Source organism: Rhinopithecus bieti, unplaced genomic scaffold (assembly GCF_001698545.2).
Source record: "Rhinopithecus bieti isolate Rb0 unplaced genomic scaffold, ASM169854v2 scaffold_56832, whole genome shotgun sequence".
NCBI lineage: Eukaryota > Metazoa > Chordata > Mammalia > Primates > Cercopithecidae > Rhinopithecus > Rhinopithecus bieti.
In genome coordinates, this window is record NW_016822275.1 from 296815 (window position 1) to 318536 (window position 21722).

Below are 21722 nucleotides of genomic sequence, written 5' to 3' on the forward strand. Positions count from 1 at the left end.
CGGCTGTGGTTGCAGGCACCTGTAGTCCCAGCTACTCGGGAGGCTGAGGCAGGAGAATGGCGGGAACTCAGGAGGCAGAGCTTGCAGTGAGTCGAGATCGCGCCACTGCACTCCAGCCTAGGCGACAGAGCAAGACTCCGTCTCAAAAAAAAAAAAAGAGTAGATCATTTTTAAAACATTTTATATTATCACTACAATTTAGGTAAAATTATAGTATATGTAGCACTAGATGATATATTCTTCATCAAAATGAAAAGTTTCCTTTTAATAGCCATAGAAGGAAGAGTTCCCAATTTAAATCTCATGAAATGTTGATTTCTTAAATATGTAAAATATAACACACAATTAAGATTGATGGAAAAAGGTAGTCAAGTCTATTTGATTTTTATGGAGGCTAGAACATTCCAGATTCCAATATCATGAATGAACTCATGAACAAGTAGTATATCTTTCCAAATTTTATCACATTCGTAAAATGGGGATAATTTATGAGGTTACTTTTAAGAATAATATGTAATGTCTGTAAAGCTGCTGGGGACAGTTTCTGGCACATATATATGATGACTACTATTGTTTTTATAGATTACATAGAATCACAGATCCTTAGAAATAAAAACAACTTGAGCTACAATCTGGTGTAATTCCCATCCAATGCAGGATGATTTGATAACCTTGAGAAATTGGTCTCTTGAGCTGTATAGAATTAGAACGGAGTCTAAAAGTTACCATAGCTCAGTAAGAGTTGAAGTACATTATCTTATAAAACTACTCTTGTTCATGCTATTTCCTTTCTAAAGTAAATGTAAAAAGTTTGGAAACAGCATTGTCACAAATTGTGAATACAATGGATCTTCTCATTTTGATTTGTTTTGGTTTGGCTATACATTGAAATACCCTAATTCCATTCAGTCATTATGCTTACTTTATCAAGTTAGTGGCCTTCTGGTATATTTAATACACACAACATTAAGTTCAAAGTGTGAAACCGAAATGACAATACAATGAAAACACAAACAGATCCAATCCTAGATTTCCTATTGCAAGGACAAGAAATTGAGAACATAATAGTCTGGAAAATGTATATCAGGAAAATGAGATTTACAAACAATTTATATGTATAGAGACAAAACAATTAAAATCTGAAACAGACTCCAAAATGTAAAATATCTGACCTCACAGAAGGACTTTGAACCCTATTATACATCTTTCTTCATCCATGCAAATTCTATTTGTTCTATAGTCTACTTTACGAGTCACTGAAGAATTGAGGGGCAGGAAAATATATGATGAAAGCAATTTAAAAAAGATAAACCTCTTGGCTGCACACCAGATGGATTAAAATAATGGAGACTGGGGAGGAATATTTATTGTTTATAGCTGATAACAGGAAAAGAGGCCCAATTGTGTAAAAAGCCTTAGATCATTAGAATAATGTCAGCCCAAGAATAAATGCCTCAACAGTAATAAACTCAACACCTTATCATAATCACTAACTTAGACTGAGTCTAGTTTCTCTAGGTAAAATGCAGGCAGTAGTCTCAGTTCTACTAGTAGGCACTGTGTATTACAAGAGGTGACAAATGTTCCAGATTGTCTCAAATATCTTGGTTTGTTCCTACTATATAGGAGTAACTATGAATAGTGTTTCTTTTTTTTTTTTTATCAGAATTGTGTCTGTTTGAATGATAATTTTTATGATCTCCTAATTATTGAATGCCACCGTGGAAATTTAAAAAAGAAAACTTCCATGGATTGTTATAGCTTAAGCAAAAGTCTTGGGCAATCCCAACATGCTTGGTGACAAAGGAAAAAAAAAAAACAGCTCTACTTTCAGGAAATCTGGCTGTGGAAATGCACATGACTTGGAGACCCAAGCACAGACTGTATTTCAGCCTCTACTCATCTCCTCCGCTGGGACTCTGGGGCAGCATCCGCGCTCTCTAACTATACACAGTACCCTGTCCACCAGCTAGCATGGTTTCTCTAATGCGCATTTATTAAATTTCAAATGAATTCCTTAGCACTCAGCCCACATTTTAGTCTTCTGTGAAATCAGCCTTGACTACCAAACACCACTCTGTTTTCTAAAGTTGTACAGAACATGTATTTTGTGCCACTCATTTGAACTGTGTCTTTCTTAGTAATGTCTTCATAGTGTTCTGCTTGGAGTGGGTTTGGGGACAGAGGCAGTACTAGTAGCACTTACATGTCTGCCAGGGTCAGGAGGAACAATCTTGAGTTTTTGGAAAGGTTTGTCTCCATGTATGTGAACCGAAGTCTGACAGCCAAGAGAAAATAAATTTGTTCCCAGAAAGAAATACAAACTAATACAGGGAGGTTAGTGACTATTGCAATTGCAGGATTGCAAAACTAAACTGTTTTGACTAATAATAGTGGAATTAACTTTTACTCAGCACTTACTACTTACCAGGTTTTTAACAAATTTTAACTGTTTTGAAATTAATAAGTCAATGAAACGTTAAACGACCTTACGAGGTAAGTACTGTCATTGTCCCCACTTTTTAGATTAGGAAAATGTGGTTAAAGAACTTGGCAAAAAATTTCACATCTCATCAGTGTTTGAACTAGGATTTGAACCCATGCAGTCTGGCTTTTGAATCTTCCCTCTTAAACTTCATGCTAACCTGCACACTTAACTTGCATCAAGTTTGTAGCATATGTCTGGTTTGATCATTTGATGTGTGGTATATAATCCTATAGCAATTTTAGTCATTAAGAGGAGTATTCAACTTAGACTTCGCAGTCACTTCTGCATCTAGATAAAGAATAACGAGCAGAGAGGAAGAACACTATTATGAGAATGCTTCTAATCACAAAGGACCCCCAAATAGCTCTTACAGATCTGAATAGAAGTAATAACCACTGGTATCAGAATCTCAGCACAACAAAGGTCTGAGTGTCATCTGATCTGGTGGGGACCAATAATAATATTTTGTGGATTATTTCTTAGGAGAATTAAGAATTATTTCTTAGGCAGCATTGCATAATCCTACAGAGCACTGGAGTAGGCTTTAGAATGTATGGTGTCGGCAAGTAAATGAATCTCCCTGTGTTTGCTCATTTATCACTAGGAGATACTGTAAGCTGTCTTACAAAGATTTAATGAGTGTTAATTTAATAATGTTTATAAATAATGTATGTAAAATAATTAGCATAGTGCCCCATATACAGTGCCCACTATAGACTGCATGTCTAAGTTATTGTTTCTGATACTAGCTCTTACAAATAGGCAGAAATTTCAAAAGATTCTATGAATGTCTGGAATTTTGGATGAGTTCTGTTACCTCTTCACCCCAATGCTAGCGCAACATGAATTTCCTTTATTGAATCAATTTGACAGATGTAACATTCTATTTGAACTCCATTTCCATAAAGCACAGCCCTCATCTAATTATCCCCAGGTCTGCCTTCTACTGTGATTGTGCCCATTCTGCCTCTCTTTTTTACCAAAGCAAATCTTTTCATTTAGAAAAGCTTCCTTTGGTTTGTTTCACCTGTAACCACAAAACGCACTCTCGTCCAAGTCCTCTGCCAACCTGAGCAATAAAAATAATAAATGAGAGAACTGAAGACTCTACTCGGACCTTTAAAATGCTCCAGCAAAGGTGACCCTGAAAAATTATTATGGCATGTTATCAATTAGGTGACACTATCTAGAAAAATGAAAGTGAAATATTCCTTTATTCTGTCCGATTTTATATCTCATAAATCCTGCTAAAATACTCCATTGGAAATGCATATGGTAATATCTAGACAGGCTTATGTTAGATACATTCTTTTTGGATTCTCAGTGGACATTTTACATACTAGGGCCACCAATACACATAATATGCCCAAGAAGACAAATTACTTCAATAATACTTAACATGAGGAAAGTCTGTCTCAACTTTGTGGGGAGGGGTAAAGTCAGCTGCTTTGTAACACAGCTAAATTCACAAAGCTAAAAACAAAACAGAATTTAAAATGTTTAAGATAAAAGTCTGTCTTTGAGAAATATTCTACCTATGAGACTACATTTGACACAAAATATTCATCATCATAATTTAAATTTTAATATATGGCCTATTTAAAGGCTTCATACTTCAAAAGGTTTTTACATTTATTTTGTCATTCTGTCTTAATTAAGAACCAACTCTAGGATTAGATGAAGTTACACCTTTGGATTGTTAGAAAAATTAGGTTGATATTCTTCTGGAATAAATCTGCTTTTCTGATAACCACATGAACAAGCCAAAATACATTTTTTCACAACAAATGCATCTGACTTATAGTTACACAAAGGCATTATGTTTCATTAAGTTATTTTTTCTGAAATGTTACATAGAATTGAGTAAAAGGTATGTTTAGGTGGAAATCATTTCTAAACTCTTATTTTGAAAAAAAAAAATTATAGAATGAGAGTTCCAAATACCTTTCATTCAGTTTTCCTCCTGTTAGTAATTAACTAACCATTAGGCAGTTCTCAAAACCAAGAAGTAACATTGATAATAAACAGTTGACTAAAGTATAGACTTTATTTGGTTTAACCAGTTTTAACTACGTCCTTTTCTATTACAGGATCTAACCTAAATCCCACATTGCATTAAACTGCCATGTTTCCTTTGTCCCTTCAGACCTGTCTTTTTTTGTAATTCACATAGTTGACACTTTTGAAGAATACTGGCCATTTTGTAAAATGTTCCTCAATTTGGATTTGTCATAATTAGATGGAAATTATGGATTTTTGTTGAGAACATGAATACCAAAGAAGTGAAGAGCCTTTTTTTAGCATGAAGGTTCATGAAGTCAATATTTTTTATTACTGGTGACATTTAACTTGATCACTTAACATGATCTGCTGAGTTTTCTGAAGAAAACTACTTCTACTTGGAAGAAATATTTTTAGACTACATAAAGTACTAATCTCTACTCAAAAGTTTTTCGCACTTATTTTGGCATCTATTAGGGAATCCCAACTTCAAAAATTTTTACATTGGGATTCTAATGATGATTTCCTATTTCCATCACCCTTCTACATTATTAATTTTAATTTTTCTGTATGGGTGAGCTGTCCCTGCTTCCTTATTTATCTATCTGTCTGTATATCTATCTTTCTATCTGTTCAGTTACTTGTTTATATCAGCATGGGTTCATAGATGCTTATTTTACTTTTGGTTATAATCCAATGACATGTCTATTAGTTTTATTGCTCAATTTGATCAAGTTCTGGCCATTGGAAGTTTTTTCAGATTGGTCCTTATGCTCCTTTGTCATGCTTCTCTCTCAGGGGTCAATGAAGTATGCCCTACAGGTCAAATGTATCTACTACTATCCAATATTGCAAATAAAGATTTATTGGAACACAGCCACACCCATTCATTTTCCTATTAGCTATTGTTGCTTTTGAGCTACAATGGCAGAATTGAGTAATTGTGACAGAGATCATGTGGTTCTCAAAGCCAAAGATATTTAATATTAGGCCTTCTATGATGAAAATTTGTTGATCTTTGCTCTAGATGAATTTTCTTTTTTTAATTATGAACTTTGAATAGTGGCCAAAATGTATTTAATCGTTACATGTGAGGTACTTTAGAATTCAGAATCTTGAATGTTTATTTTTCCTATATTCTCCTAACTTCATTAGTTGTAATAATTTTGATGCTAGACATTTATTATTTTGTTGGAAGAAAACAAAATGGATTATCAGTATTCTATTGAGTTTAAAATACAAAATCACACAGAGTAAGAAAATAATGGTGAGACAAAGGTGAAAATTATCTAGTAAGAGGCGCAAAAAAGAAAATTGTCCTCTTGCATGATATGTTTTAAGTTTCCTAAATACATGCAAAGGGCTTTATTAACTTCTTCTCATAATAATGAACAGTAATATGGTAGTTTCCTCTTATTCCACAGTTTCAGTTATCCACAGTCGAATGCAGTCTGAAAATATTAAACGGAAAATTTCAGAAATAAACAATTCATGCCATTTCAGTAAATGGCATGCAATTTAAATAATAAAGTCTTAAATTGCATGCCATTCTGAGTAGCATGATAAAATCTCTGGCCATCCCACTCCATCCCTCATGAGACATGAATCATCTCTTTTTCCAGTGTATCCACATTATATAGTCTGTTAGTCACTTATAAGTAGCCATCTGGGTTATCAGATCAACAGATCACAAGAAGAAGGGTGAGTACAGTACAATAAGAAATTTTGGGATGGGGAGAGAGAGAGGAAGAGGCCACATTCACAGAACTTTTATTATGGCATATTTTTATGATTGTTCTATTTTATTACTAGTTATTGTCACTAATCTCTTATGGCGTCTAATTTATACATTAACTTTTATCATAGGGATATATGTATAGGGAAACACATAGTATATACAGGTTTTGGTACTATCTATGTTTTCTGGCATCCAATGAGAGTCTTTGGAATGTATTCCTCAATGGACACAGGGGGATTCTTGTACTTTCCAGAGATGTTATATTGATAGCAATTTTTATCTTTATGATATTGGACACAGTTATTTCACCATCACACTTCACAATCATGACATGATTTACCAAGAGACCTTTCCAAATGAAACTCTTAAAACATGTATTTTGGTTTTAAGGATATTTATTATGTAATGCCCCAGTGTTATAATTATATCAAGCATAGTATTAGTGCTTAAAATAAATTTATTACAAGGATAATGTCATTCTTATGATCCTATTTTGGAGAACAATTGTTTAAAACTGGAAGTACAAAAGTTGGGCTCATTCTGTGAAAGAAGAAAATTATCTGAGCTAGTAAAGGCTCCACCCAGAGGGCTATGTCAGTGGTTAGAAGGTTATTAGAAGAAGGTTAGTAAAGGGCAGCCACATTTCACTGGAAGCATGTTTATTTAGGGGAGGAGGAGGTTCCTCCTCATATGTTCATTACACAGACTATATTTTTTCCTCCAAAATCTCAATATCCTCAAAGATCACCTAGAGCAGAGGTTCTGAATTCTAAGTAAAAGGGCCTAAGGATGTTAAACTGCAACCCTTAAACATCACATACATTATTTTGTATACAAATGCAGATAGATGTGTATTTTTCTAAAGATAGAATGGTCTACTTTATTGGATTCTTATGGAGGCAGAGATTCAAAGGAAGTTAAGAAAAACTGATTTAGATTAATGTCTAAAACTAAATACAGTTCCAAAGCTTTGTACTCTCCATAGGGGCCTTGACACTAGTGTAGGATAGTTTGTCCTTTTTGATATTCTGCCTCCTCTTGACGGCACTTCCATTTGTTTATTAGAAGTTAAGTGACATTAAAACCAACTTACTCCTGGCCAGGCACGGTGGCTCATTCCTATAATCCCAGCACTTTGGGAGGCTGAGGTGGGTGGATCACGAGGTCAAGAAATCAAGACCATCCTGGCCAACATGGTGAAACCCTATCTCTACTAAAATACAAAAATTTGCTGGGCATGGTGGTGCACACCTGTAGTCCCAGCTACTCAGGAGGCTGAGGCAGGCGAATTGCTTGAACCCAGGAAGTGGAGGTTGCAGTGAGCCAAATTCGGGCCACTGTACTCCAGCCTGGTGATGGAGTGAGACTCCGTCTCAAAAAACAAAACAAAACAAAACAAAACAAAACAAAACAAAACAAAACAAAACAAAACAAGTTATTCTTGAGCTTACAAGATACGCAAAGTGGGTAGACAGTGGACAAATATAAATAGCATGACAGTCATGAGACTTATACACAGTTGACGTTCAACTAATGACATTAAAGCTGAGAAGGAACAAATCACATAGTACAGTTTTAAAAATTGTTCATCATACACCAAAATACTAGCTATTACTTGCTATCATTATAAAAATATATAAATAAATATGCCTGTGCTATTTAATAAAAGCTCCTGAAGATATAAGAAGTCAGAGTGCTTGAGAAAGTATTAAGAGAAAGGCTTGTCATTGAGTTGGGAATGTGACTTGTTCTTCCATTGAAGTCAGCTAATTATAAACAATATGATAAAAATGAAGATACTTTTAGATAATAGTCAAATTATGAAAGCCACTGTTACAAAATACAAATATTAAAATCAACCAAATACTTGTAAATACCATCTGAAGTTTCCTAAAAACCTAATACTCTTTAAAATGTCATTTATCTGGCTTTCAATGTTTAACTATTCTTATAACTTGTTTCCACCTCATTTTCAAAAGCTAAATTTTTGCATTATAGTGACAATTAATTTTTTATATCTGACATGATTAATTCATTATCTGTAACCAGTAGATAGATTCATTAACCTGATTACCCATATCTTTGGTAAAAAGTCCTTCAAGACAATCTCAGCCAGTATCTTTAGCCACACTTATTTAAAATCATGATAATGCTATTCTCTGTTTAACATGACTACTTTTCAGGAGTGAGGCCAGTATATCCCTTCATGATGATAAGAACTTAAATTACTAAACAAATTGTATGTTGGAAACAATAATGGCAGACAAGAAGTTAAAGGGGGAAATTTCATGAAATCGTTTAGAAGGGCTTCTATTTGTATATTATAACATAAGATATACTTGGCAAAAGTTCTAGCCTACTTGATATAATATCCTTTACTTTTGTTTTACCATGACTCTTAGAAAACATCTGCATTATCTCTGTTTGCCAGCCTGTGTAGTTTAAATGATGCCAAAACCCATCAAACCATCAGAATCTTGCTTTCTCTTTTAACAGAAAATTTAAAAATGCTAACATGGTTGCCTTACAGTAACTATAAAAATTCTGATATTTAAAAAATCCAAGTCATTGTTAAAGTAAGAACAAGTGAGAAGTCTGGTAATATATCATTTCTTTCCATCTCCTTGGACACAATTTCTCAGAAGCTAAGCTTAGAATTTTAGGAAGATATATTCAATATACTACTTAATAAAAAAGTTCATTATGTTTCGTCATTTGGAATAACCTCAAATTCCCAGCAAAATGAACACTGTTTAAAAGATAATTAAACAGGAAAAATCAGAGTTTCAGACACTTGTTTAATCTAACATAGCTACTGTATTTGTGGCTTCAGATTTCTCAGAGTAAGATTTATTATAGAAAATTAGTGTTAGTAAACATTTAACTATTTCCAGTGGAAACCAAACATTTATATATCGAAATAAATATTCATCTATGCATGTAAGTATATTTTGGCTAAAAACTACTAGCAAAAAAATGCTTTGACCTAGAAGTTTAATGAGGGATGTAGATTTATTCAACAACTATTTATTAAGCACCTTCTGTGTGTCACACCCTGATTATTATGTCTTTTGTTGGACTCTAGTCAAAATTGGTTATTAATTTAAATAATAATTCAAATATTCCATATGGTTTATCAGTTTCCACAATACTTATATTTTCATTATTTACTTTTAGAGAAAGGAAAAAAATCAGTCAAAGATTCCCCATATCTATACATTTAATGAGAACATGGGCAAGTCTTCTTTTAACAAACTTTTTCTTCCAAATGATTCTTTTTTTTTTTTTTTTTTTTTTTTTTTGGAGACGGAGTCTCGCCTCTGCCACCCAGGCCTGGAGTGCCAGGGCCGATCTCAGCTCACTGCAAGCTCCCCCGTCTCCCGGGTTTACGGGCCATTCTCCTGCCTCAGCCCTCCCAAGTAGCTTGGGACTACAGGCGGGCCGCCTACCTCGCCCGCCTTAGTTTTTTTTTTGTATTCTTTTAGTAGAGACGAGGTCTTCACCGTGTGTAGCCAGGATGGTCTCGATCTCCTGACCTCGCTGATCCGCCCCGTCTCGGCCTCCCAAAGTGCTGGGATTACATGCTTGGCCACCGCCGCCCGGCCCAAATGATTCTTAAGTATTCTAATGTTCTAATGGTCCATAATGATTTACTTAATTTGCTAATAGTTTCTCCAGTAAAGTTAGAAAATAATTAGTGCTTACTAATGAGTATTTTTGATTCAAAACTTTAGTGAAAACCAAACAACTATGGTTATTATAAGAAAATCTTTTTTATGTGTTACTATGCTTAAATACTCATAAGAGAGTCTTGTATGTGTTATGTGTTTGTGTGGGTCAGCAGAAATAGCAGACTGTGACATCGACTGATACAGTTAGGACCAATCATGCAAGTAATAACATTTAGTTATGAAGAATAGGCTATGCTATGTTTAAAAATGCATCTAATGATCTTTGTATATTTTAATTTATGTTTCCCACACTTCATAAAGGAAGGTGCATAGCTTGTAGACAGGAGTCCCCAAATGTAGTTTTTACTCTGCCACTAACGAGCATTGTGATCTTGAGCAAACTAGTTGGTCTCTTCAAGGTTCCAGTTTGCTGTTTGATAAATGAAGGAGTTGGAATAGAAGAATATTGAAGTTCCTTCCCTCCTTCAAATGTAATGATCATGTAAGGTAGATTTCCTTAATTACATCATACTTTGAAAAATTAAATTAAACAAATATAAAACAATCATTAAATTAACCAACACTTCAGTAACAACCCTGCAATCTCTAAATATTAGAGTGACTTAAATAAATAATAAATTATTGATGACTTGAATTAAAAATAAACTAATCGATTAAGCTCCACGAAAGGTTTGGAATTTGGGGTAATAATCAGTATGACTTCCTGAACCCTGAAATATTTTACCAGCTTTCATGGATGAAAATGGAGTTAAGGTTTAGATCTAATACCCATAAGCTCTTCCAGACAAATTGCATGATCATGAAAAAAGATTTACACCATCTCTATGGAGTCTTAGAGCATTTCTCTCTTTCTCTCAGATCTCCTTATCCCTAAAGGATCTCTTTATCTTACCACTCCAGACCACCATTTTCTATTTTCCTTAAACTTAATAGCAATCAAACTCGGCATTCTGAAAGTTAATACATTTTATTTGACATGTTTAGGTTTTCTGGATCCTCCTGATCTCCCATTCAGACCAATTTCTTGGCAAACAGGAATAATAATGCCTTTGACTTCTTTGTTCCTTCCTACAACTGGTTTCCATTTCATTGATATCTACTGCCTTCTGGTGACACACAGCTGCACTAGAACATTGAATAATTGTTGGTTAAAAGGCGGTGGGGGGAGGCAGAGAAGAAGGGGAGAGAGAGAGAGAGAGAGAGCCTAAAATGCAGGAATGTCTCTCCTTCTATTAAGTTGTTCATTAGGTTTTACAGTGTATTCTGCATTCATCCTGTTTATTTTCTCACATTCTACTTTAGTACTTTATCTTTTGATACACAGATTGTTTAGTAGTTTCCTAAATAGTTTGTCTGTCTCTATCACTTCCTGTTAATCCTTCGTAAATGAATGCATGCTTGAAGAGACCTAAACCTAATGTACTATTGATTTCACAGTCTTACTACACCACTCACTTCAAAATGGTCTCTTCTTCCTTGGAACAAGTTTTCCTTTTATATCTTATTCAGAAATTAGCCAAATATGATATCATAACTCTAGCACTTTCTCACATTTTATATTTTTAATCTTGAACTTTTTTTTGCCTATCTCTGTAACCAGACTGTAAATTTAGTATGTTCCTTTTATGTAGTATATATCCTTTAAATATTTGTTGATTTAATATGTTAACTCAAGTATAAAATGAACATTTGACCTTGTGTAGAGTGCAAAAGAAATTTTTTGACACACTGTGGTAGGAAAACAAATTCAAAGGTTTATTATCAAAGATAACAGTGATTTATCTGAAGCAATCTTTAGTCTGGGTAAGCAAGATGATGTTAGGCTTTGTGAATTAATGTTATGAGAAAAGAAAGTCTATTTTTGTTGAGAGAGAAAATTTTGCTGCATAACTGTAATTAGGGACAAATCAGAGATTAATGATGCATTATATTCTAGAGCTTTAACTGATAAGCACCAAGAAATGGCTTTCTCAACTTTAAATGGTTTGTAAAATATTATCTCTCTACTTTACTCTATACACAGAAAATAATGGATACTAGGTCTGCTATTCAGAAAATTCAATATTTATTCTAAAATATAAATTGTTGAGTTATAGGAAGATTTCATATACTCAAAAAGAGCATAAAATCTACCTCTACTAATTAGCTTCTCTATGAAAGCCTTCCAGGCAATTACAGGGTAGTACCATTGGTCAATGCTTTGGTTGCTTTTCATTAAAGGTATAGTGTTGCTACCAGATGAATTGCTTCATATAAAAGCACTTACCACAAAGACCCATAATGGAGGGTTAAGTGCTATACTAATTATTAATTTCAATCCTTATTACCTATATTTTGCAGTACAGGCACTTTAAAGGAACCAAATATAGGCTGCTGGTTCCCGCTTCTCTGATTATAGGATTTGGTGGTAAAAGCTTGAATTTAGCTGCTCTTCTAATAAAAATAACTCCCAAAATTAATAAAAAGAGCCATACCACAAACTGACATAAAATACATATACTAGACTTTTGCTATTGAACATGTATTTACAATCACTTTGTCACAAACACTTTAATCGAGTTGACACACACACACTTCAAAATTTGTATTCGGCCATTGTGGCACCACTGCAGATGAATCTCCAAGAGAAAAAGGTATTTGAAATTTTCATGGCTCATTTCCTACCTCAGCATCACACTGAAATGAACACAGAGCAGATGATTAATAACACATCTGATGACAATGGTGATTCCCCTGAGTTCTTTATATATTGATCATTAACTTTTTATATGTATATATTAAAACTCTTCATATGTGCTTTAATTTTCTTGAGGGCGGACTCTGTATTTTTCCTTGCGTATATCCTTCATAATAATTGCAACTTTGCCCACTGTCGGTTTATTTATATTTTCTAAAATATATCTTGGTAAAAAGGCATCTAAAATCTCTGATTAAAAGTTGAAAGTTGTATCTGAAATAACTATATGTAAGGATTTGCTTCTTATTACTATACTGCTCATTTCTATTTTTAAACATCTTTTACATTGTGTTTCTTATTCTGAACAATTGTTTAATTGGCAAATAAGGTACTATATGCATTAAACAAATATTAATATAGGAAAACATGTAGAAATATTTTCTCAAATAATTAATAAGTACTGCCTCAATCTCAGCTACCAGATTCAAATTGGACATTAGTCTGCTACAAGAACACAGGAACCATATCTTTTTTGAACTATATTCTGTACATGGTATCTGGTATGTGTTCAATCAAATAAAATAGAGAAAATTGGGGATACAGAAATTTTGAAAACATAAAATATTTACTAAAATGCAATGATGTTTGGCTAATATATCCTATATTTCTTTTCTATCATCTATGCTTGCGTAATGCATCCTGTATTTCTCTTATAGAGATACATTATGCATATTAATAAAGGCCAAGTATAGATATTTTAACTTAGCTTAACCCAGAATTTCCCAAACTAATTTGAGCATGGGAGCTTAACCCAAACTTTTCCAAACTAATTTCCCAAAGTAATGGGACTTTCCATTTCTCACCATAAGTAGTAATAACCTCTAGGTAAAGATACCAGTTTGGAAATTGCTGATAAGTGTTAAAAGTTACTAAATAAAGATAATTTTAAAGAATTAACTATGAACACGAAACCATGCCTCAAGAGGCAAACGCCACACTGCAATAGTAACAGGATTGATTATTTTGCATGTTCAGGTCCACTGTTCACAGCTGACTACATCCCATGAGCAAAGCCTAGACCTTACCCTACTATGTATTTTCATGGCATCCAGTGTGATGACTTTCTTTCAGCAAATAGGCAGTGATTAATCCATATTTTAGGAAAATTACCAATACATCTTTCTGGATTTTTATTAAGGTTTTAGCTATCACTTTTAAAAGCAAATTTTTAGGCTGGGCATGGTGGCCCATGACTGTAATCCCCGCACTTTGGGAGGCTGAGGCAGGAGGATCACTTAAGGTCAGGTGTTGAAGACAAGCCAGAGCAATATAGCGAGACCCCATCTCTACAAAACCTTTTAAAATTAGCCAGGCATGGTGGTGTGCACCTGTAGTCCTAGCTACTAGAGAGGCCGAGGATGGATAATTCTGTGAGCCCGGGAGTTTGAAGTTACAGTGAGCTATGACTTTGCCACTACACTCCAGTCTGGGCAAAAGAGTGAGATCTTGTTTCAAAAAATAAAAAAAAAGTTAAATTGATAAAATATAGAATAAAAATTGAAATTGCACATTTATACCAGGATTTCAGATAATGCAATAATCTGGGATTAGTAGGGGCTATGTAACATTGCATGCATATTTAAGTTACTTGGCTTTCAAATCTTCTATTACTTCACCTTGTTGTATACAGTTCACATAACTGTAGTGTAAAATTGTGATAATTCCCAAGACATCGATTCAGCAAATATTTATCGAGTGCCTAATATTTGCCAGTATTATAACAGGCACTGGACATATTAATTTCCTTGCTCCCTAATTTTGTCATAGGGTAGTTTTTAAAATTACATTTAATTCAGCAAATATTTGCAGAGTACTAGGCTTATGGAATAGGTTTGAACTAGGGCTTGAAGATTTAGAATTCTATAAACCAGAAAAGGTCCAGAAGGGTATTACAGGCATTTCATTCCACAATTGTGAGTCAGTACTTGGGATATTTGATATCAATTGAATACATTGGTTATGTCATTAAATTGCTTCTTTCAAGAACCAAATAAGTCTGAGAGAGGAATTTAATATATATTTTGATTATTATTTTATTGGATAAAATAGAAATGTATTTTATACTTTTCCTTATACTGTGTTATAAATTGTGTGCTTTGCAAAAAACATAGCTATATCTAAAGGGGAAAGAGATAAATGAGACAGATATTTTTGGTAACCTATTTTATACTAAAATGTAAAGATGATAATGATTACAGTAAAATACCTTTATACTTTTAATTTATATTTTACTTCAAAACATATTTGTTTTAAAATTGAGGATACATACAATCACAAGTAACACTGTTTAAAATTTCTAATCTACCACCTTTGTTTCAATAACATAATATTGATAAAACTCATTCACAATAAACAAGATAATTTTTATTTCATCAATAATGGCTTGACATTTATTTTATAGACTTAAAATGAGTAGCGCTAGTGTCAAAGAATCCTCATGAAACTCCATGGTTATATGAAAGTGAAAACAAACTTCTTTTATGTACTTGTTCTTATAACTGTTGATTTATGCTTCTATTGTTTTCTCACTATTTCTCTATCTCATGGGATTCCTACACTTTAATGAGTTTCAGCTGTGCACCACCATCTGAGGAATGGTTAGGTTTCATTTTCTCTCAGAAAAGAAAAATAAATAAAGTGTTATAATATTCTTTCCCTTAGTTTTAAATTTTAACTTTGTTACTTTTGACAAAGCCTTTCCTTTGTTTAAATGCAAGGATCCAGTAAAAGAGCTTTGATATGTTGTGCTTTTATGTGTGCATTTTCTGATTTCATTGATGTCCTGAATTTTGAAAATGATAATGTACACCTTCACGTTCTCCTATAAAATGGCATTTGTACACTGTAGCAAGAACAGTTTAGGACAGCATTACATTCACATGACTCTAAAGTCCAATAAATAGTTGATGGTTTCTCAGAAAACCACAATTTGGTGAAACGGACGCAAAACAGTGCTTTTTCTTCCAGTTTGATTTTCATAAAATCTTCCCCCGATACATATTCACTTGCTTACCTGCAGGATAGCGCTCGATCACTGGCCAGCTGTCCACCTGTAATGTGGCATTGCCACCACTCCTCGTGAAACGAACTACATGGTATTTCCCATCATTAATGATTGCATTGGACTCTTCAATGGCGATGTCATCTGTCCCAACATTAAACTTAACTCCAATTTTTCCCTGGTGCTGTAAGAGAGGAGGGGAAAAAAGAGTTGTATTACGTTGACTAGTTACCATTTGATAAAGATCACATACAAGGTATTGTTTAAAATGGTGCTTTGGACAACAGCTGTTTTCCTCCAGTTTTACTTCTGAAACACTACATGTAGTAGAAGCAAGATTCTTGACATTTGGGTAAATTTAAGACATCTCTTTCATGGATAATTGATATTCCAAAAGGCACACTTTCAAGGGAATTGAGCTGCATTCTTCCCAGAGGTTGTCACAGAGAAGGTGCGGGGCTGCCCGCACAAAGGACATACTTTCATATCCTTTAACACAGCCCCTTTAATCCACTCTCCCCATTTCACAAGAAAAATAGGGCTCCAAATTCTCCCTTTTAATAACTGGTGAAATCAGAGCAATGATGTCTATTTAGAGCCCACTGATATATGCTCACAATATAGGAAATAATTCTTAAGGGTGTGGGGCATAGAGGCATTTAATGAGTGCAGTCCTTTAGTCAGTATTCACAAACCATCAAATACTAAGAGCTTGAAAGTTATTCAATGTTTTTATTTTATTGATGATGAAACATCCACACTTTATTGATGATAACACAGGAAGGTACAAGACTTGTTCAAGGACACATAACTTAATAGAGACGTACTAGAACTAAAATTCAGTTCCTTTATTCTTAGATTATAACTAAGCTAAGTTAAAGCAAAGATATCATTATCCAAAATTAACCCCCTCTTCAAATTATGCAAAGCTGCACTATGAATCATTCTAACTATAAAGTTATTGCTGTTTACTTTAGAATTTCATAATAAAAAGTGGCAAAGAGAAACATGTGCTATGTCCTCTGCCTCTGAGAAGCATTCTCTAACAGGACTGTCAACTCTACCACGAATTCTGCAGATTTTTAAAGCATGTGGATTTGCCCTTAATCAGTCGCACAGAATACCTGCGCTGTAGGCCCTTGTCAGAACACATAACCTCAAACTGTTTGTGGTTCACCTTCATCAAACCTCAGTTGAGAGAAATGACATGGAGGAAGAAGGGTTTAAAGTACACACAGTCCATTCTTTCCTGTAGAAGTTTTAAATCAGAATGTTAGAAACCTGAAGATGTGGACCACATTCTCTTGACTCTTTGTGGGGTTCTCATAATTATTTGAACTAGACAGCAGGAGTATGGTATCAGCTTACACTGAGAATCCTTATGGAAAATCTTTTACAAAATTGCATTAATCAAAGGAAAATAGTTGAGGATGTTATTTTGCAGTATTGTTCATTATCTCCTTCATGTAGAGATCCTAAAGGTTTCTGCTGGGTTTTTCCCCTGGGTTCTTATTGTACATAAAGATCTCTTTCTTATAAGTTAGCATGCTTACATTTTTTTTGTTTTGATTTGCTTTAGGCTTGATGGACGATTTAACTTTTTAAAAAATCACATTTTAACACTACATACATATTTGTTAAATAAAGACAACTTATTATGTCTCTTAAATGAGATTCTTTAAAATTTTCCTGTAGAGTTATATCACATGTGTTAAAAACGTATGTAATAAATTAAATAAATTACTGAAAATGAGCAAAAAGAGATTCTACTACAATGAGAAAATAATGCAGGCTTACAAAAAGATCTGAGCTAAAATAGGTCTTTGAATAAAGTTTGCATTTTCACTGGACTTTTGCTGTTTGTTTATTAGCTGAATCAGTCTACACAATACTAAAATGTCTTACAATGCCATGTATTTAAAAGTAAGGGTCATGAGAAATGCGGCGGAAATAATAAGTCCGGGGGAAAATATATACTAAAGTCTCTGCAGCTATCAAAATTACCCAGCCAGAAGTGGTGGCACACATGTATAATCCCAGCACTTTGGGAGGCCAAGCTGAAGAGGACTGCTCAAGCCCAAGAGTTGGAGACCAGCCTGGGAAACATAGCAAGATCTCATCTTTACCATAAAAAAAATGTTGGGCATGGTGGCACACACCTGTATTCCCAACCACTTAGGAGGCTGAGGTGGGAAGATCACTTGAGCCCAAGAAGTTGAGGCTGCAGTGAGCTATGACTGTGCACTGAACTCCTGCCTGGTTGACAGAGTAAGACCCTGTCTCAAAATAAATAAACAAATATTTAAAAAATTACTCTATCTACATGGACCCTGAGTTTCCTAACGACAAACACATACATAGGGCTCTACTCATTTTATAAATATTAACTCTGGTATTCTTCATAACAGTTCCATGAAGGAGACGCTATTTTATCTCCATTTTACAGATGAGAAAATTAAGGCACAGGGTGATTAAGCAATTTGGCTAAAGTCACACAGCTGGAAAGAGAAAAGCTGTGGCTCAGATCCACACAGTCAGGCTCCAGAGTCTGGTCCTTAGTCATTACACTAGGCTGAGTTTAGGACTGTTGTGCCATCCTATAGCTGTAGCTAGCAGATTTGGTAAATCTAGCTGTTTTTACTACCTGTTTTATCTCTCCTGCTACAGTAGCATCACTAAGGGGCCTTGTATTATGCTTTGAAGTTAGTAGATATGTATCAATCAATATATGCTTAAAATAATTTTGGAATAAATTGCAAGCAACTGATATGAGGATATAATCGAATATTTAAATGCTTCTTTTTGTTTCAGTTTCAGCTGAGATGTTAAGATGATAAGATAATAAGTCAAAAACAGATTACTGTTTCCATCTTACAAAATGAAGTTGAAAATTACTTAAGCCAGACTTGCAAAGGAGAACACTGAGAACTGCTTTTAGGGTTCTGAATTAATTACCTACTTCAATCCATCAAAATGCAGAATAAGGAATGAGGAGATTGAGAATTAGAAGAGGATTTTTGGAGAGTTGAGATTTGATGTGATTTCCACATACCTGCAAGGTGGAAGCTTACTTTTCCCTATCTCATGTGTAGGAGAAAGGGACATTAGTGGAACATCTCAGAAAATTTGACATGTGTCTTCTGGAACTTGGTGGGTGGCAGTGGTCAAGGTAGTGAGCAAACTAGCATTTGACTATGCCTGAGAAATCTTCAAGGGAAGAGACTGTGGCTGACTGATGCCCAGTGGCCAAGGAAAGAGATATTGATGTACCAGGAGCCACCTGTACATACATTAGGGTTTGTTACGACAAAGGACACTTGTGGACCCTAGGTTAGTGTCCATGTAGAATTGTGTTGTACCCTGTTTAGCAGGGTTACTGAAGGAATTGGGCTGAGTAGTTTAGAAAACTCAGAAAAGAAGAAAAAAGAAAAAAAAAAAAGAAAAAAGAACTTGGAGTTACAGTGATACATGACCAGAGGCCGAGGTGGGAATCCTAAATGACCATCTGAAGGAAGTGCATTTACTACCTTAATGGAATTGCAGGTAAAGAATTCTAATGATATGGTTAAGGTCTCTAAAGAACCAAATGCTTCCAAAAAGTGCCTCCTTAAGAACTTTAAGTAAAGGCTAAGCTCAACTAGATGGCTACAATAATATTAGCCAAGTAAGGTCATTTACGCCTTTTATGTTTTCTTTCTTTTCCTGCTTCATCCCTCGAGGATAAGAGAGGGAGAGGAAAAGCGAAAGTTGTGGAAACAATCGTGTTCCTCCCAGTGCAAGTGGGGGCTCCACTGTGGCTGAAGCAGGGATAATGAAGAGGCTTTAACTGACTTCTATTATTACAGAGGAGTAAGCTGATATTACATTTTATGTCTAAAAGTGAATGGATGACCTTTTTACTATCCAAGAGGGAGCAAGCACTGTTGAGACTTTCCGTGGACTTCCTTGGCGGTTTGAAAGAAATATTTTTACATAACAAGTTTGAATTCTTGTTACACGGTAGGAGGTAGCCCTTTCAACACAAGTATAGGAAGATACTTGTTACTCTAGAGTTGCCCATTGTTTTAGAGTCTCATCTATTATAGATCTGGTTCTTATCCAGGATAGACTGGAAAAAGTTCTTGAAGTTTCCTACTTGTTACGATAGGTAGGCCATAAGCACCTATTTTCATCAAAGTATTAATTGTTGACAAGGTCTAGATTCAGGGAATAGAAGCATTGCATTGCTAAAGGTGAAAAATGCACTAAACTCTAAAATAAGTCCCTTTAATTTATCCTTAAAACTTTCTGCAATATGAAATGCAAAATACTCATTTTCTAGGTGCAGAAATCTCCAGATTTCATAGGATTTGATTTTTTGCAACACAATAAAATAAACAATGTAGAAACAAGGAGTGTCTGTGATGCTTGCAGAACATTTGACTTTTAAATGATGCCCATCTCTTCTTAGATATGATCAGTTTTTGCCTCAACTTCAAATGTCTTTGACATCTCATGGATTTAAAATCGAGAGTTAGCTAGAGTGGAACTGAAAACTATCAAAGTAAAGGATCAAAGAGGCCCGAACCTAATTCAGACATTATCTACTTCACTCCAAGTTGCATCAGGCTTCGAAAACCAATTTATTTATAAATGATCACCAAAGAGTTTTCCCTGAAAACAATAAATTTAAAATACACATAAAGTACAAAATACTAATATCAAGCATATTTATAGGACTGGTATTTGCTATTTCTTTCAGAAACTATAGATATCCTTACAACACAACCTTTTCATGTTTATAGGATAGCAAGTCACTTAAATTACATAAACAATAAAACTTGCTAAACTTTCTTGCCAATGGATAATTACAATTTAAAAGAATTCATTTCAAACTCTTATTCTCTGGGATTAAATATGATTGTCTTGTCAAATTCTCATGAATATTACATTAGCAAAACCAGAAGTCATTTCACTGGACATGTACTGATCTCCCTGTACTGCATCTTCCTTGAAATAGATAACTGGCTCAAATCATAATTTCAAAAATCTATTATGAGAATATCAGTAATGAGGTATTTATAATTTAATGAAGCCTTTCCATGGATTCATTAAATAAACAGTGACAAAGGTAATTATTGATTTTTTTTTTTACAAAAGCTCATTTCTGAATAAAGATTATATTATTAAACCAAGTTAAAAGGAAACCTCATGAAATATGACACTGGGAAGGTCCTTGACGGTTCTAGCAAGTGGCACCATAGTTTAATGCATAGTCTAATTCCATATGAAATAACATATGCACTTGATGGTTTTATGTTTTAACTAAGATTAACATTTAATGGTGTAATCAATATCTTGGGCACACTTCAAGCAAGATGTTTGCATGTTACAGATGCAGATATAATATGTGCATATGAAATAGATAAAGCAGAATACACATAAGTAAAGATTTCAGTCTACATGTGACATACAGACGTGTTACATAAGATTTTAGTGCACTGTTTCCCCACACCCCATTTATGAACTGTTATATAGAAATGTTTGGCTCAACTATGCTCAGGAACAGAGACCAGTAACAAACAAAAATGTCTTTCTCTGTGTCTGTTTACTATACTCTTAGAGAGGAGGACCAAACATTGTGAACAAGTGTGCAACTCAGGAGGGCATGTAGATTAGTAGGAGCCCTGTTTATGTTCTGTAAACTTCCGTTATGCACCATAGTACAGTCCAGTACTCCAGGGCCCCACTTTGGACAGAACTCAACAATGTCTTCAAATGCTCTGCATGCTTGTACTCATTTCAGAATACAGAAAGACTCCCATGGTCCAAATCTACATTGTTGATTGAAACCAGAGTTGGGTGAATGGAATGTTTTGCTTCTCCAGAGACTAATCCTCACCAGAGAGCAAAGGTTTTAAGGCATGAAGGGGAGTCTGAAGCCTATAGTCACAGTTGTTGGAGTATGCAACACTGCAGACAGTATCAGAGAGCCATCTGTTATCTCACCTAAAAACAAAAACACTCAGATAATTGCTAATTTAGCCCAAATACTTTTTTTTTTTTTTTTTTTTTTTTTTTTTTTT

At 34.3% G+C, this 21722-nt stretch overlaps 1 protein-coding gene across 4 annotated transcripts in view; it reads right to left on the reverse strand.

Annotated features, from left to right (window-relative positions):
- LOC108521200 (neurexin-1-beta) overlaps positions 1-21722 on the reverse strand; it is a 343586-nt gene that overhangs the window by 171482 nt on the left and 150382 nt on the right. For all 4 annotated transcript variants that reach the window (XM_017860885.1, XM_017860883.1, XM_017860884.1 and 1 more), the window contains exon 2: positions 15670-15841. The gene's annotated coding sequence lies outside the window, so the exon portion shown is untranslated. The remainder of the gene's footprint in view (positions 1-15669; positions 15842-21722) is intronic.